This window comes from Anarhichas minor, unplaced genomic scaffold, assembly GCF_050575085.1.
Source record: "Anarhichas minor isolate MPS153535 unplaced genomic scaffold, ASM5057508v1 ptg000087l, whole genome shotgun sequence".
Classification (NCBI taxonomy): Eukaryota; Metazoa; Chordata; class Actinopteri; order Perciformes; family Anarhichadidae; genus Anarhichas; species Anarhichas minor.
Genome location: NW_027466533.1, coordinates 4,823,251 through 4,842,498, shown reverse-complemented (window position 1 = coordinate 4,842,498; position 19,248 = coordinate 4,823,251). Strand labels below are relative to the sequence as shown.

The 19,248-nt window shown below is 42.5% G+C and overlaps 2 pseudogenes; both read right to left on the bottom strand.

Moving 5' to 3' along the window:
- Positions 1–225: 225 nt before the first annotated feature.
- On the bottom strand, positions 226–5,785 carry LOC142938551 (SCAN domain-containing protein 3-like; annotated as a pseudogene).
- A 1,281-nt stretch (positions 5,786–7,066) lies between these two features.
- LOC142938550 (SCAN domain-containing protein 3-like) lies at positions 7,067–14,941 on the bottom strand (annotated as a pseudogene).
- Between the last annotated feature and the right edge of the window lie 4,307 nt (positions 14,942–19,248).

The following is a 19,248-nucleotide window of genomic DNA, read 5'->3' as shown; positions in this document are numbered from 1 at the left end:
GGCAGGCCACCCAGGCGAGGAGGACGTACACTCCCCATTTGGCTCTCTGCTCCTCCATGTTAGGGGGTGGCGTGGCAGCAGCGGGGGCTGCAGCAGCGTGGCGGCGACGGCAGAAGGGTGGGGGGCAGAGGGAGCCGGTTGGGGAGAGGGAGGGGCCACGTGCCCTAATCCCCTCAACTGGTGGCCTCGACATCCGGCGATCTCTGATTGGTCTGTTCACCATAGTCAGACTTCTGGATATGGGTGATACGTGACTGGTGGGTCGCGTGTCACCCCAAACATACTTTTAAGGCCGCCGTCATTTTCAATCTCCAGCAGCTGATCTTCCTCTGGCACGGATAAGCTCGATTAACCTGGTTTGTTCACAAATGGGTCGCAGATCCATTCCTTCGCAGTTCGTGGGTCTTTTGTGGTTGGGAAGTAACGCTCGAACTCTTTTAAAAGCAAAGACAAGTGATCACGCACCAGCTGGGAGAATGAAGGTCCAGGCTCAGTCTCTTCCAAAATCCCTGCTAATGTTTGAAATATGTCAAATATCCCTCTGTCCACTCGCCGTCCCCACAATTCCAGTTTGGCTTTGAATGCAGCTAATTTATCTGCCAATTTGAAGACAGTTGTCATTTTCCCCTGAAGTTACAGATTGAGTTCGTTGAGCAGGTTGAATATGTCGCACAAGTAAGCGAGGTTTGCGACCCATTCCTCGTCACTGAAATGTGCTGCCAGTGGTGACTTTTTTTCTGAAAGAAATCTCTGCAGGGGCTCTCGTAACTCAAACACTCTGGCCAGCGATCTTCCTCTGGATAGCCATCTTATTTCTGTGTATAAGAGAAGGCGTTTGTGCTTTGCGTCCATCTCCTCACACAGCTGCTCGAACAGACGGGAGTTGAGGGCATGTGCTTTAATGTGGTTAATAACTTTAACCAGATCATTCAATACGCTGTTCAGTTCAGGTGACATTTTTCGGCTAGCCAGCATTTCCCTGTGAGTGCGTAGACTCACATTCAGGTGCAACCTCCTTAATCCGAGCAGTTAAACTAGAAAGCCGTCCAGTCATGGCAGCAGCTCCGTCCGTGCATACGCCGACACAAAATGACCAATTCAGTTTTCCTGATATGTAATCATTCAGAGTCTTGAATAGTTCTGCGGCTGTGGTGTTGGTTGGCAATAGTGCACATAACATATCCTCATGCACATCCTCCTGATAAAGATATCGCACATAAACAAGTAGTATTGCCTTGTTTTCAATATCAGTACTCGTCAACCTGGATTGCGTACCACGGTGACTTCTCAATCCTCTCCAACAATTGTTTCTCAATGTCCTCTGCTATTTCCTCAATACGCCTAGTGACGGTGCTAGCCGAAAGAGGCACCTGTGCTATTTTAACTGCATCCTCTCCTAGGAGTTCACGGCAAAATGTCCTTAGCGGCGGGCAGGATCAATTCTTCACCAATATTAAATGGTTTCTTAGCCTTAGCAATACGGTTAGCCGCTATGATGCTCTCAGTGCACTCGCATTTGTTGATGTGGTGGCCCTCAGTAATTGCTTCTGTCCTTTGTGTTTTCTTTCAAAAAACTCCAAAGGCTTGTATTTTAATGCAGGGTGCTTGGTCTCCATGTGCCGAAGCAGTTTTGAAGGCTTCATTGACTCATTTGCTAGCCTGTCGCCACATATTACGCAGAGCGGGCTTGGCGCGTGAGAATTACCTGTCGGGATAAACCCGTATTTTAACCTCCTCCACCCCACCCCTATTTTGGAGCAAAACCGCCTAAAATGACATACCCAAATTAAAATGGCTGTAGCTTCTGAACCACTCTGACTATATGCATCAATGAGGTCTTTCTAGAAAGAAAACCCCCTAAGGTTCCTTGTGGAAGTGTCTGAGACCTGTAGGTCATACAGAAACAGAGCAGTGGTCCTTTGAAGTCAGTATAAATTGAAGATTTTTGTCCACCTAAAATAAAAAGTAACTACCTGTGGCTGTATCTGTACAGGTAAAGGACAGTATAGGGCTGTAACTACACTATCAGTGAACAACTGCCTCAAATTTGAAGATGATTGGACAAAGTATGACCATTCTACAGTGTTTCTTCCATGAAGAGATCCAGGCGGAGCTCTAAAAGGATATTTGGATACCCAAATGGACACATGGTAACCAAATGATATTCTGACACACTAAAGGTGTTTCTTCCTTTATGTTATATTATTTTACTTTTATTTTTAGCCTTTGCAAATTGCAAAAACTATGTATATATGGTCGAAGACGTGGTGTGTGAGTAGCAGACTTGCTGTGTGTAATGGCTGCGACAGAGCGCACGATCGAGTATGCCGATAGCTCATTTACGCAAAGGTTATACGTTGGTTTACGGCTTACGTAAGAAACAGTCAAGGTTTGCACTATAAGTACTAGCGTTTTCTGAAGGCACTAGTTCCATGGTAACATCCGCTAGCACATTGTCGGGTCTGTAATGTGTCTTTTTCCGTCGAAATGCTGCAAGATCCGACTTGCAGCGGTTATGGCGACTTTAGACAGTGTGTGTTTGGGCTCAGTTTGTGACAAAATCCATAAGAAATGAAAGAAAATAGATGTTTTCTTTGCAAAGATGAGGATTTGGGGCATGCTGGGATACCAAACACGGCCATGTTTTGTGACGTGTGGCACAAAGTAAGAAACCATTCACCATAGCGGAGGAGTTGGTTCTGCCTGCCACCGTGAGATGATTGGAGAGGCTGTCACAGCCAGGCCGTGCCTCCTGCTTGTCCTGTGTGTGTGTGTATCATATGGGCAGGGCTCCGACCTGGTCTCCTCCCGGCTTCCTAATTACAACTCACCTCACTTGCCCAGTCAAACCAGCTGCACTCCATCAACCCAACAGTATATCTACCCCGGTTCTTCATCCATTCTTCGCCAGATCGTTGTTTCAGCTCACGTGGTAGAGTTGTTCTTGGCCGCGCTTGTTTGAGAATAATTCAGAGTTTTCTCCCCAGTGCGTTTTCATTGCTTTGACCCTGTCTCCCTGTTCCCACAGTTTTGTTATCCTCCTGGTTCCACAGTCTGCCTGCCCTACCTCCTCCTGCCTGGATTCCACCCTCACCCTCCCTGGATTTTCCCGCTGTGCTCCGGTTGTTTCCCCCCTTGGTTTCCTGGTCAATAAACCTTTACACCTATACTCCCTGGTCTCGGCCTGCGTTTGGGTCCACATTCACACCCCGTGACAGAGGCTGCTGCAAAGAAGCTGCTGACCATCCCACTCTCAAACGACACTGTGAGTCACCGTATTGCGGACCTGGGCTCCTTCTGGATTGCTGTCTCAAAGGAGTACCCATGTCTAGCACTGAGGGCTGTGAAACACCTTCTCCCATTCACGACGACATACCTGTGTGAATCAGGATTCTCCAGTGTGGCCACAACTAAGACCAAAGCCCGAAACAGACTCAGAGCAACACTGGAGGCTACTCTGAGAGTGAGCCTTTCCCCCATTCCACCCAGACTGGATCTGATCGTGTCTGAGAGGCCCAAGTGTCTCATTAAGAGGTGGACATAAAAAGGGAGTTGTAGCTTGTCAAAAGACTGTTGTTTGTCAGATATGAAGAGCAACTTCTGGTTCTGCCATGTAAAATTGAATTCACAGATAAGGTTATATTTTCATTTGCACTTTATTTAAATTTTATTTAATTTGAAATTTATTATTTTGAATTTATTTTATTACCACATTATTTATTTATCAAATTTCCATTTATTTTCTCAGTTTTTTTGAGAGTCCCTCTTTTTTTTTTCCTGTAGTGAAATCTAATTATTAATTATTTTTGAGTTAATAAGCCTGACTTGAGCCTTTACATTTGTTCTTAGTAGCTTGATTTGTTCCATGAATTGTTAGCCTGTTGGGCTTCTTGTTGTGTATGCTGGTTTACATACACATGATATATAAATGTCTTTGTGATCATCACATTGTATCATCTCATTTATTTGACAAGAGTTTTGCTTAAACTCTAAGTGGATTTAATATAGTTATTGAATACAAATCAAACCAAGAGTGAGATCAATTAGTTAAACTAATACAGTGTTAATATTTGAATAGGCCCCGGGACACTTTGTACTTGAAAAGTTAGGCCCCGAGGTCAAAAAGGTTAAGAACCCTTGTTCTAGGGTACTCTTTTGGCTTCAATGTAAGACGTTTATTTTGAATAAAGAGAAATGAGCTAGAGGCCAAGGCACTCCAATTAAAATGCTCAAAATGTATTTATTTTACTGACATGTCCATGTAGGGTTATAAGGAAATATATATCGTTGTCTACATGTAATAGCAAAGCCTTGTTCAAGGCCATTTTCCTGAGCCTGCTGCCCTAAAGTCTTAACTACTACACCTGGACAGGTGTAGTAGTTCATGTGAACTACTTCGACTTCATGTGAAGACTAAACGTATGCCCATGCTTCAGCAACTGCGTGAGGGCCTGAAAGTATATGACCTCATCAAAGTGATGCAGACAAAGCCAGAAGAGTTTCTTCATCTTCAGAAACGATGACTCAGTATGCACAAGTATTGCTTTGACTGTTTACTAGTTGTACTACATAGTATTTCTGCTTCTTAACTTGCTAAGTTTTGAGGAATCTCATTGAGTATCACTTTGTTTTAAATGTAGGTGGACTCACATTACATCATGTCCCATCTGGCCCCGGAGTTGAGTGTAAGTGGTTCAAGTAAGCAAGTGAAGGAATCAAAAATCTTGGAGCTCTTCCAAGATTTCCTCCTTGAACTTGACGGTATGTCCAACCATTCATTTAAAATAATTATTTGTGATTGAAAGTTTCGATACCATATAATTGTCTTAATGAGCATTATATTTAACTGTTTGCATATACAATGACTGGAGAGATTTATTCTGGTCTACACTTTGTATTTCTCTTCAAGATGCACAACCTGATGTCGACAATGCAGGAGAGGCTTTGACTGTATCCTCAGTCATGCAGTGGATGACTGGTCAAGCTCACAGACATCTGCTTTTGGACTGAACGCCATGCCTAACCACACTGTATGTTACCCAAGTGTCAGTGCTTGCACAGACACCATCACATTCCCAGGAGCTCACATTAAAGATTATGAATCCTTTAAAACACGCCTGCAAACTGCCATTAAGTATGGTGCAGGATTTGATAGTGTGATAAATGTGTTAAATAGTTGTTGGCAAGAGCATGGTTCTGTGTTATGTGTTTCACTTGTGCTTATTCTTTGTTTTCTATTATTTAGTGAAACAAACAAACGTGAGTGAGCAAAATAAACACACAAGTAACAAGGGGCATGGCATCTCTGCTACAGTGACCCCATGCTCAGCACTGTCAAGGCTCCTCATCGTGCAAGTGTTCTGCTTGCAGGATCTGAGATGGACCAAACACATACATTAATTACGATTATAGCCATTGCCTCGTTTTTTCACATACTGTAGACGACCTAATGTTAATATTTATTAATTTAGGTTAGAGTGATATACCAAACTTTAAATTGCATTTCTTTGTTCTTGTTCTAAATGTATAGTACACACAGTACCTCCTGCAGGTCTGGCTCTGGCACAGGTACTTGTAGCGTTCCAATCTTCCAAAGCTGATTAGGGGACAAGTTTCCCTCTGTGCTTAAGGGGTGGCAATTCCAGGTCTCCACAAAATTTAGCAGATCTTGTTGTAGACGGGGAATGAAGACGTACCCCACACAGAAGAGGTGAACCGCATTTGAAAGGTCAATGAAGCCATCTTCCTCTAATGCCGTGTTCACACCAAACACGGAGGAAATCATTCGCGCCGCATTATCGTGTCATTCGCGCCGGGGACTATTTGTGGTCATTCGCGTGAATCGCGCTGGACGCGCCGGAGAGGGGGCGTGGCTTATCGCCCTGAAAGCCATTCAACTGTCCGCCAACAACCATGGAAAAAATAACCTGTATTTCTGCTTAGTACGTGTTGTGAAAGTCACAGATATCCCGGGAAACTAAACGCCGTCATGTCTGGGTTCATAACATTGTCCAGAGGAGCTCCGTGGACTTTATCGAGGTGTATTCACTGTGTCTAGCAAGCCACACGTCGCTGTTTACTACAGCTGTATGAACACAACAAACTGATTTAACGGCAATAAACCGACAAAAAGGGACTCCGAAATAACTACGTAATGATGGCGATTTGTACTCATGTTCTCAATGGAGCTCGGATCGATCGGTGCTAGGGTATGCTAACATTGTAGCAGCTCCACCAACACTCACAATAACGTCATCTAGACCAGTGGTCCCCAACCTTTTTTGCGTCATGGACCGGTTTCATGTTTGACAATATTTTCACGGACCGGCCTTCAAGGGGTGGCGGATAAACACGACGAAATAAAATAATGCGACCGGCGTGAAAACAAATATAAAATGCATAAAAAATACAACTCACCATGACGCTGAATCAGTGGGAGCCCTGAGCTTGTTTCTCTGCCACGAGACGGTCCCATCTGGGGGTAATGGGAGACAATGACACCCGAAGTGTGTTCCGTAATTTTGTCTTGATTATGGTTACTGCAGAAAATCCCTCTTCACAGAGATAGGTTGGAAATGGAAGCAATGTTTTGAGTGCTTTTGTGGCGATCTCTGGATATTCAGGCTTGATTTTCATCCAAAACACAGAGTTGTGGTCCCAAACACTTTTTTTTTTTTATTTAACTGTATTGCTTGCTTAAAACAAACACAAAAACATTTGTACAATATTGATGGAACGGTACAATATTGATGGAACGGATGGACATGAAACTTCTGGTCGTCCAGCTCAAAACGTGGTGAGTTGCACCTTCTCCCTCAACGGCTCAGAGATGGTTGTTATTGGCAGGCCACCCAGGCGAGGAGGACGTACACTCCCCATTTGGCTCTCTGCTCCTCCATGTTAGGGGGTGGCGTGGCAGCAGCGGGGGCTGCAGCAGCGTGGCGGCGACGGCAGAAGGGTGGGGGGCAGAGGGAGCCGGTTGGGGAGAGGGAGGGGCCACGTGCCCTAATCCCCTCAACTGGTGGCCTCGACATCCGGCGATCTCTGATTGGTCTGTTCACCATAGTCAGACTTCTGGATATGGGTGATACGTGACTGGTGGGTCGCGTGTCACCCCAAACATACTTTTAAGGCCGCCGTCATTTTCAATCTCCAGCAGCTGATCTTCCTCTGGCACGGATAAGCTCGATTAACCTGGTTTGTTCACAAATGGGTCGCAGATCCATTCCTTCGCAGTTCGTGGGTCTTTTGTGGTTGGGAAGTAACGCTCGAACTCTTTTAAAAGCAAAGACAAGTGATCACGCACCAGCTGGGAGAATGAAGGTCCAGGCTCAGTCTCTTCCAAAATCCCTGCTAATGTTTGAAATATGTCAAATATCCCTCTGTCCACTCGCCGTCCCCACAATTCCAGTTTGGCTTTGAATGCAGCTAATTTATCTGCCAATTTGAAGACAGTTGTCATTTTCCCCTGAAGTTACAGATTGAGTTCGTTGAGCAGGTTGAATATGTCGCACAAGTAAGCGAGGTTTGCGACCCATTCCTCGTCACTGAAATGTGCTGCCAGTGGTGACTTTTTTTCTGAAAGAAATCTCTGCAGGGGCTCTCGTAACTCAAACACTCTGGCCAGCGATCTTCCTCTGGATAGCCATCTTATTTCTGTGTATAAGAGAAGGCGTTTGTGCTTTGCGTCCATCTCCTCACACAGCTGCTCGAACAGACGGGAGTTGAGGGCATGTGCTTTAATGTGGTTAATAACTTTAACCAGATCATTCAATACGCTGTTCAGTTCAGGTGACATTTTTCGGCTAGCCAGCATTTCCCTGTGAGTGCGTAGACTCACATTCAGGTGCAACCTCCTTAATCCGAGCAGTTAAACTAGAAAGCCGTCCAGTCATGGCAGCAGCTCCGTCCGTGCATACGCCGACACAAAATGACCAATTCAGTTTTCCTGATATGTAATCATTCAGAGTCTTGAATAGTTCTGCGGCTGTGGTGTTGGTTGGCAATAGTGCACATAACATATCCTCATGCACATCCTCCTGATAAAGATATCGCACATAAACAAGTAGTATTGCCTTGTTTTCAATATCAGTACTCGTCAACCTGGATTGCGTACCACGGTGACTTCTCAATCCTCTCCAACAATTGTTTCTCAATGTCCTCTGCTATTTCCTCAATACGCCTAGTGACGGTGCTAGCCGAAAGAGGCACCTGTGCTATTTTAACTGCATCCTCTCCTAGGAGTTCACGGCAAAATGTCCTTAGCGGCGGGCAGGATCAATTCTTCACCAATATTAAATGGTTTCTTAGCCTTAGCAATACGGTTAGCCGCTATGATGCTCTCAGTGCACTCGCATTTGTTGATGTGGTGGCCCTCAGTAATTGCTTCTGTCCTTTGTGTTTTCTTTCAAAAAACTCCAAAGGCTTGTATTTTAATGCAGGGTGCTTGGTCTCCATGTGCCGAAGCAGTTTTGAAGGCTTCATTGACTCATTTGCTAGCCTGTCGCCACATATTACGCAGAGCGGGCTTGGCGCGTGAGAATTACCTGTCGGGATAAACCCGTATTTTAACCTCCTCCACCCCACCCCTATTTTGGAGCAAAACCGCCTAAAATGACATACCCAAATTAAAATGGCTGTAGCTTCTGAACCACTCTGACTATATGCATCAATGAGGTCTTTCTAGAAAGAAAACCCCCTAAGGTTCCTTGTGGAAGTGTCTGAGACCTGTAGGTCATACAGAAACAGAGCAGTGGTCCTTTGAAGTCAGTATAAATTGAAGATTTTTGTCCACCTAAAATAAAAAGTAACTACCTGTGGCTGTATCTGTACAGGTAAAGGACAGTATAGGGCTGTAACTACACTATCAGTGAACAACTGCCTCAAATTTGAAGATGATTGGACAAAGTATGACCATTCTACAGTGTTTCTTCCATGAAGAGATCCAGGCGGAGCTCTAAAAGGATATTTGGATACCCAAATGGACACATGGTAACCAAATGATATTCTGACACACTAAAGGTGTTTCTTCCTTTATGTTATATTATTTTACTTTTATTTTTAGCCTTTGCAAATTGCAAAAACTATGTATATATGGTCGAAGACGTGGTGTGTGAGTAGCAGACTTGCTGTGTGTAATGGCTGCGACAGAGCGCACGATCGAGTATGCCGATAGCTCATTTACGCAAAGGTTATACGTTGGTTTACGGCTTACGTAAGAAACAGTCAAGGTTTGCACTATAAGTACTAGCGTTTTCTGAAGGCACTAGTTCCATGGTAACATCCGCTAGCACATTGTCGGGTCTGTAATGTGTCTTTTTCCGTCGAAATGCTGCAAGATCCGACTTGCAGCGGTTATGGCGACTTTAGACAGTGTGTGTTTGGGCTCAGTTTGTGACAAAATCCATAAGAAATGAAAGAAAATAGATGTTTTCTTTGCAAAGATGAGGATTTGGGGCATGCTGGGATACCAAACACGGCCATGTTTTGTGACGTATTTTGCGGAAGCAAGCCGTACGAACGGAAGGGGAGGGGATCGCGGACGCCGGCGTCCTCGCCGGAGTGGAGAAGGTTAAGTAGGACTCCTGATACTGTCTGTTGAATGAAGCTTTATTTTTCTTTGAAGTTGAAGGCTCTTCTTCTGTCTCCTCAGTAGGCCTTTTCCCCTTAGCAAAGAAGCTCTCCAAAGACATTTGTTTTTTACTCATTTTTGCTAATGTTAGCTTGTGGTGTCACGGGGCATGATGGAGGACTCAAGCGCAGACAGTCAGATGTAGTGAGAAAAAGGGTTTTAATGACTCACGAACACAACAGGGAATCCAAGGATGAGACAAGAGACGAGGGGGGAAATCCAGCAGGACGAGGCAGGGCAGACAGACTGGGAAACCGGGAACAGGACGAGCAAAAATGGGTGGGTAGACATGAACAATGACCTGGCAGTGAGTGACTGAGAGACAGGGGTTTAAATAGTGGCTAGAACAGGTGAGGAGAGTTGTGCTGATGAGGGAGTGCTTGATTACTGATCAGGGACAGGTGAAGGGAGTTGGACTGGTGCTGAGGGAGTGGCTGACAGGTAGAGTGAGGAGCTACAGAAAAACACACAGAACACACAAGGCAAAGCCTGATCGTGACATGTGGGCTTAATTCGTGTGGTAACGTATCACGTGACAAGCGTCTTGACATGTGTCAAGAGGGACAGGCGCATGTAATTGGGAGAGAATCCGGTCATTTTTCAAAATAAAATGTCTTTCCGACTGATAATCAATCAAATGAAAAAAAGTTATTTATTCTTTATGTGCGGCCCGGGGGTTGGGGACCACTGAACTAGACGTAAATACGGCAGCGTCTATTCATTGTTTGTACCATATGGTTTACACACACATTTATACACATAGTTTGGTCCGGTCTCTACTGATATGAGGTATTGTAGAGCTCTGGGTGAACACAGATGGCTACAGTATTTATTTCCTGATTCAACAACGGCAGGACGACAGGAGAAACATCTCAACGCTGATAGGCTATCGCGCCGCAGCGTCACGCCATTTTTTCGCCGAAGTTAAAAAATTTCAACTCACGCGTTTGGGGCGATTTGGCGTTTGCTGCAAATTCACGTCACTCCAGTCTCATCGCGTCTGTGCATAGACTTTGTATGTAATCTACTCGCGCAAATAATTTGGGCCGCATTTGGTGTGAACGCACCATAAGATGTGAAGCAAGTTGTAGTACTGAGATGTTACAGCACTCCAAAGGCGTTCCACTCTGGAAGCAAATTACATGATGAAGTGGCTACATTTATTTTTGACAAATGTTATTATTGTCTTTTCCACAATACACAAATACAAGACAGAACAAGGCACATCAAAAGGTACACATAGGCACTTGAAGATATTTCAAATAAAGATATCAATGGCATGTTTTGTTGTTGGGCGTTACTGACTGTTTCTCAGCAGAAACAAAAAATAAAAATAACAGTAGAGGGTGACAGATATGTACATGCACAGATAGATACATATTATACCCCACAAATAGAATGCTCCCACATTCCCTAATGTGACCAGTGAGAGAAGAAAGAGAAAAAAAATGGGGAAGGGAAACAAAAAAAGGGGAAACAGTAGAGGTTACATGTAGGGTTACAACAAAATCTTCCCCCTCCAGAAACTCCATAAATGAGCCCCAAATCTTTGCAAAGATGTTATATTTCCCTTTAACTACATATGTAAGTTTCTCTAGGGCAAGGCACTGTATCAGTCCCTCTATCCAATTTCGTTTGCTCGGCCTGTGAACAGATTTCCAAGCCATTGCAATTTTATGTTTAGCTTCAAGAAGACAAAATATGACCATCTTCTTTTTGCTATTGTTAAGTGTACAGTTTACTGGGAAACACCCAAAGAGACAGAGTTTTGGACATAATGGAAGTTGTTCGTTGATACAAATAGATACAATTTTAATAATCTCTTTCCAGAAATCTTGAATGAGGGTGCATTCTTAAAGGCAATGAGATAAACTACCTTTATGTATACCACATTTAACACAATCATCCGGTATATTGGGGTACATGCGATGCAGTAACTCTGGAGTAATGTATGTTCTCATCACCCATTTATACTAGAGAAGCTTGAACCTTGAGTTTATTGTTTGGACTTGACTCTGTAGACATATCTCCTGCCACTCTTCTACAGTGATTTCTTCATTTAGGTCTGAACACCATGCTAGCCTTTCGTCATCTGAGGATTATTTTGCTGCAGCTATGATAGTCTGATAAAACTTTGAGATCAGTCCAGCTGATCCATAATAGTTTAAAGCTATCTTTTCTAAAGAATTTAGAGAGGGGAGATTTACAGAGTTCTGTGTCTTTGTTATGAAGCTTCTTATCTGGAGATACTTGAAAAAATGTTTTGTAGCTATGCTAAACTTTAGCTTGGTCTCATTAAAACTTAAAAGAGTAAGAGTATCACAATCATATAAATCTGAAATCTTTCCGATACCTCTGTCTGCCCATAACTTAAAACCAAGGTCGTTAGTGCCTGGCGTAAAGTTTCTATTCCCCCAAATAGGTGAGTATTGGGATAGAGGAGTTTTTTCCCCAAGATAACTTAACACCTCATGCCAAACTGTCAGCGTATTTTTAACAAAGGGGTTTGCAGTGTGTTTCTTCAAAGTGGCTAAGTTTGCTGAATAAAGGTAGAGATATAAGGGGATTTTGGAAGTTGTGGTTTCCTCCATCCTTATCCAGTGCAGCGTTGACTGGTGTTCAAACCAATATGAGGCTGCTCATAGTTGGGCAGCCCAATAGTATCCCTGGAGGTAAGGGAGTTTTAACCCACCTCTGTCATATGGTAAGTATAACAGGGTCATGCGCAGTCTTGAGCGTCTATCGTTCCAAATGTAATTAGAAGTGGCTACATTTGATAATCATTTTTTTTTATAATGTAAACATTTATAGTAATACATACAATTTTTACCTTTGGTTGTGGACACTTTTGCCAGCAATAAAGCTGCCACGACCGGTTCCTCTCACAGTAAACATGCATCTTGCAATGTCCACATTTTCCACCCCTTGATCAGCTCGGACTCTAAATGAGACTAACAGAGTAGTGTGACACGGGTTGGACGGCTAAACTATTTACATATGGTATGAAAGAGAAGGTCCTTGCCTTGATGGCCATCCATTCTTCTGCACACCATCCATGAAAAATCCTAGCAGTCTATGCTTTGTTATTCCGAGCTGCATTAAGGTAGAACATCTGTTCAGGAATAGGATTTAAAGATGACTTAGGTTATATTCTGAGCAAGACTGATAATGTAAACCAGATGTGATAATGGAAAGAATAGTTATAGAAAACAGATCAGGCTTACCTTCCTGGAAAAGCCATCAATACCTCCAAAAATCACTATGTTGTACCTTAAAATTTTCAGAAGATTTGATATTATCACAGTGATATAAAATCCTTAATTAAAATAAATATGTATGGTAATTCATCTTAAAACAACACCTGATCAACTTGTGATTGGTGTCAATGTGGACAAGAGACAATGGAGCTGGAACAGAGTATATCCGTCTGGCAATGCATGTCAATTGGACCATTCTTGAAATAATGCCAGAGGCATCGAAACGCTGCATGGACAGCTTCAGTCTACTCCATGTGACACGATATCCCATAGCCAGTTGAGACCCTTTTACAAGCCGATATCCTGCATCAGGCATTCTCACCTTTTGATCAAGTACAATGTCACAGGGGCGACTGTGGCTAATTGGATAGCAGGGCCGTCTTTCAATCAGAGGGTCACCGGTTCAATCCCCGGCTCCAGCTCTGCTAGTCGCATGTCGATGTGTCCTTGAGCAAGACACTTAACCCCAAAATTGCTCCCGTAGCTGTGCCTACGGTGTAGAAATGTGATAGACTCTGAATTGTAAGTCGCTTTGGATAAAAGCGTCTGCTAAACGACTGTAATGTAATGTCTGATAAATCAGAGTAGGTGTTTCTGACTGAGAGATTATGCTCCCTCATCCTCCTGTACAGTGTGGATCTTGAAATGCCATGGGCAGTAGCCAGAGTGGTCATTGGTAGGTTCATGCTTAGAAGATTGTCAAGGACTTGGGTATTAATACTAAATTTCGGTCAACCCACAGTACCATTCAACTACAGCTACACTGTCAAGTAATGGAGCAACAGTGCTGTTTGAAATGTGAGACTTTATATTTTTGTGTTAATCAATTTAACTTATTTAATAGGTTTATTTACAATCGCATACAAGAAGAATGAATGAATTTATTTTAAATTAAATACATGCGTAGCTAACCTTAGCTAACATAGTCACACCTCAGGTGCATGTAACGTTACCCCAACGTTACATGCACGCAGAAAGTGGGGCTTCATGTCAACACAGCAGCCCACCATGTCGTTCTTCAAAAAAGAGACTCCACGACACTAACAACATGAAAACAAAGTGAAGTTCTGCTACATTTAAAATAATTTTGACAAAACAGAGCAATATAATGTCAACTTACCTCCATGTCGCTCATCAAATTAACCTCCCGTCCGTCTTTACAATGGGAGCAGATACCAAGAGCCAAGTCGAACCCACCAATAGAAACTCTTGGCTCATTCGGCAGCATATGCCCCGCCCACAACATCCAAACTCAACTCGTAGGTTTTTGTTTTGAAAGCAAAGGTTTTTAATTTGCAGCCAAAAATTCTAGTTTCATAAGCAAAACTAACATAATATATTCTCAGTTTATATGTTTTTACTTACAAAGTTGATTTTTGATTGCAGTGCGAGAAATTTGACTCAAAACATTTTTTTTGGTTTGCGTAATAAAGACACAAATATACCTTTATAACTCTCACCTGCTCACTCTGCTGCACCTACTATTTAGACCCCAGTCTCACACACACTCACGGCTAGATCGTTCTCCGCATTATGCCAAACTTTCCGGCGTTTACCCTCAGACTGTTTTCCCGTTGCCGACCCTGCCTGTTTGGACTTTTCCGCCTTGCCTGTGCCCCGGTAAACGACTCAGCCTTCTGTCCCCGACCACGAGATTCTGCCTATGCCTCCTCTGGTTTCTGTCTGCCTTCTCCCCGGACAGCTTAGCGTTCCACCGAGTGGATTTCTACACATGTGCAGATCCAAGACTGTTTACCTGTGGTGTCTTCAGGCTGGAATAAAGTGTCGTTTCAACCTCCTCATTTGGATCACCCTCCTGGTTCCTCAGTCTGTCTGCCCTGCCTTGTCCTGCCCGGGTCTCACCCTCACGTCCTTGGATTTCTCTGTTGTTCCCTATCAAGTTTCCCTTTCTGTTCTCCTCACAATATAACCTATTGTTTTCACTCTGCAATCCCTGGTCATGTCTGCGTTTGGGTCCACCACCACCACACCCCGTGACAGTCAACCATAGTTTTTTGGGGATCCCTTTGAAGCTGTCGCAGCTTGGCGCCATTGTTGCCAACTCCCAGCTAACCCAAAAATGGCTGGTTATCATTTTTGGATACTGTTAGCGCTGTTAGCACGTTAGCTGTGAGCCGCCGGCTCAGCCGTTAGGAGCTGTGGGGGCACTGGATATGCTCTGAATTTAGCACCTTAAAACTACCTTTTAGCTTCCTACCCTTTGCTATATCATGGATTTAGCAAAAATATGAATCTTTTGAACATATTTTTAGTTTTGCAGAATTGTCCAGTATCAGATCAGGCTTTTGGGGAGAGGATATACCATTATTGAAGACTTAAAGAGAAGCTGCACACTTAAAAATGTTTTAACTATGAAGTAAATTATCACTCTACTTTGATGACAGGAATCAATGCTGGTGTTACTACTGATATTTTTTATCTTAAACATCTTAGCTTAAAACGTCAGCTAATGTTTTAAATCAGTCCTAATCTTGCAAGGCCGATTCTGAGATCGACTGTTTGCTGATCTCACCATGTTATGATTCTAACTGGTTACTGTAAATGACGGAGGAATTTGCATAATTATAATGAGCACTGTAGGAGAGAGGCGGGAACAGCGGCGGCTTTGCGCATGCGCGATTCATTTGCAGTCTGGACACGGAGAGTGTGGGTCTCCTCTTTCTGCAGCTGGGACTGCTGCGCGAGGGGCTACTGTGAGACTAACTGCCTTTGAGTGCTTTGAGGCGGCGGAGGGGCTCACGGCAGCTCCCGCTGCTCGTTCACGGCAGCTCACGGCACACCAGAAAAAGTAGCTAGATTTGTCGCTAGTAGCTTTTGACAAAAAAAGTCGCCATGAGGGTTCTGGAAAGTCGCCAGATTTAGCGAGAAAGTCGCCAAGTTGGCAACACTGGGTCCCAGGACAGAGGATGTCGTATGTGTGCAGATTGTAAAGCCCTCTGAGGCAAATTTGTGATTTGTGATTTTGGGCTATACAAAATAAATTAAATTTAATTGAATTTCAGTGCCACAAGTAATATCACTATATTCCAAGCTACTGTAGCTAGATAGCATTAGCTCAGGCTGTCATATTTGTTGATGCTGCTTTGAGGTTTTCCTCATGCTGAAGTAGACGTGGTTTCATCTCTCAGCCCCCTGCCCACCTTTTTGCATTTTTCAAAATAATGCAAAGAGTTGACTTCACCCCCAGACTCAGCCTAGGGGTCAAGTTACACTGTAATAATTTCCATCTTCATTGTCCATCTCTTTGAATTCACACCTTTGTGGATGTTTGGCTTTGCATGCCGTTTCTGAGGTGGTGCTGATGTAATTGGCTTCCAATTAAGGAATAATTGGACTTATCAACCTACTCAAACATACAACAACCTTCCATAACAATTTAAAAAAACAAAGAATCAGTTGATAGTTCATGAATGAATACCAGAAACTTATATTACGAACATTAACAAGATTACTTTCATCAAAAAGTAGTCCCGGCAGTCCTCACCGTACTGTACAGCAAGCTGGTAGCACATGAAACACAATCACTGAATAATTCAATTCACTGATGAGGTCATTTATCTGATGCAACACAGTCACAAATGACTAGCAGTTGCTTTAAATTGATATGATTCAGTAATGAACATATTAGAGGATTAGTTAAATGAGAACTCTGCCATCAAATCAGCATTATGAGAACAATTCTTCAGATATGTAAAAACAACAACCGACTACCAACCGAGTTCAGTTTATTGCGAATGGAAAACCATCTCTTTTCCCTTGACTCTCATTCCATATTTAGTCTAGAAATAAAATGAAATAGAATCTAGAACTTGCTGTTTTATCTTGCTTCATTAGAATTGATTAACTCATTTGTAAGCATTAACAACGCTGCTGTTGGCCCTGTCCTGACACCTAAGGTGCCACTGTAGTTCTATTTCAGACTTTCCCTTTAAGTAGCTATTTAAGCAACTCCCGTGAAATCCAAATAATCACAGAATTTGTCTAGCTAAAAAAAAAAATGAATCAGAGGAAATACACAATGACAATGAAGAATTGTAATGGGTATAAAAAAGAGAATCCATTTTCAGTGTCGATCAGAGTCAAAGCTATAAACAAAAGCCTGTAATGAGATATGTGCTTTGAGCTGTTTCATCCAGAGGTTTGTCTAGCACTGATTGCTCTGAGACAAAAAGAAATACATAATTGTATAGCTTGGACATTATTGTGAATACTGTAATACTTGCAATACTTAGGGGGTGAAGGCAGGATATCTATTCTCTAAATTTCCATGGCGATATGTATCCATTTACTCTGGGCCACTGGAAGCAATCTGTGCATGTGTTTGGAGGTAAAGGAGCATGAGGAGTTGTTTTTTTAACTCGTATTTCACTTTAACCACCACAAAACAAGTTCACTCATTGTGGATTTCTTTAGAAACCAACATATTGAAGAGTCCCATGTGGTAGAAAGAGTGTAAATGCATGCACATACACACATGCTGCACACATATATCAAGTGCATCAATGCATACACCAAAACCTATATGCATAACTCAATCCCTGTGCATTTCTCTTCCTTTATATTCAGATTATGTATGTTCACAAGGACTGTGCTCAAGTGGCATGTGTATACTCCAAACCAATCCTCGGGAGATTTCATTCAGATAAACACAACTGTGACTAAAAGGAAAAATGCAATCCACTAAAAAACGAAATGAAATGGGAGAACATACATGGATAATTGCTGGCAAGTAAAAGGACACAAAGCAAACAAACATTGCTGTAAAATGTTCTGCATTCTCACCCAGTTGTATAACACTGTGAGCCAGGAAATATGTTTCTCAATATATTAATGCATATCATGTCTGCAGTGTCTCTGTGTGGCCTACACTGAATCAATGTAATGCGGCAATAGTAAGCAGTAGTACTTTACAATAGAAGACAAATTAGTCTGAAATAAAGTTTGAAGATGGAAAGAAGCTGATTGGCTGGCCATGTTACCATGATGCCAACCCGCAGCAGGCGCGGTTAGAAAAATCAGTAATTTCTTTAAAGTAAAGCAAGTTTTATATGTTACTACTATTGTGAATAGGCATTGTAATACAGACCCATGTTGTGAACACATGAGCCCCGCATAGGAGACTATCGTAATGAAAATGCTATTTAAATAAAAGCTAATTGCCAATCATTACACACATATATATATGTCTCTATGTTTCGCATGTGGTGGCAAGTGAGATGTGTGAAATGTGATGTGTACAATTTTATTCAGTTGGTTTTCTACAGGCCAGAGGATAATCAAACAAAATGATCAGACTCATCACATATCTCAACACTTTAGCCTGTAACATTCACCCAAATATATTAAGTAGCCTAAATTAAATAAATAAATTGATCATATGACTTCATAACAGTTGTGCTATGTTCATTATTAGGCTATTTGTTTATTCATGAACTCTCCTTAAATTGATCGCTGAAACCAACACGTTTGAAAAAGCTCAACTTTTACTCTGAAGGCGATGTTTCTGGCTCTCAACTCAATTTTCCTTGTTAAAGCTGGATAATGGAACAAGCTGATGTTTTGGTTCACGTGTTCATTCAATGTGACAATAACAGACAAGCGTTAACCGTGTTTAGGCAGCATCTGCAATCGAACAACGAACTGACACGCAGCAGAATACATGTGCATTAACACAAGTAGACCAATGAGATGAGGTAGTACCCCTAAACTAACATTGTTCATTATACAACGTGAACAATGGCAAATGAATTATATTCATGTACGGACCACTTGTGCTGACATTGTGCTTCCCTTAATACCGTTTATTTCGTCATGTATTGCATTTGGGTTAATACTCTACAAACCAGTCCTGTTAAACAAACCAGTCAGCCAGTGGTTCCGGATCAAATGCACATGCACATTATGTATACACTCACAAAACAAATCATTCAAAACTTTATCATTGTGTTGCGGTCAAGTGGTACATCATGTAACAGATAGTACAAGGAGAAAATTGTCTGTTTATTTTCATTACAATTACAGGCACAAAGGAAGAACAAAATCAGATAAATAATCCCCATTCTTGTCAAAATGATCTCTGTGAATGTTTATTGTGAAGGAATGTTTGATCCCCTATTGGCCCAGACATAGATGAATGGTACAGCAGTCTGGAACTCCATTATGAGGCATCTGCACGGCAATCCCACCAACCTTCACATGATAAAGATGATCCTCGTAACAGCACATCATGCCAAATGAGCACTCTCCAACCAAAGAAAAGCAATTGAGCAGTTATTGTGTGTGAAATAAGTGATATGGTAGAGAGCGCAATGGAGTAAATACACATATATTTCCACTAAA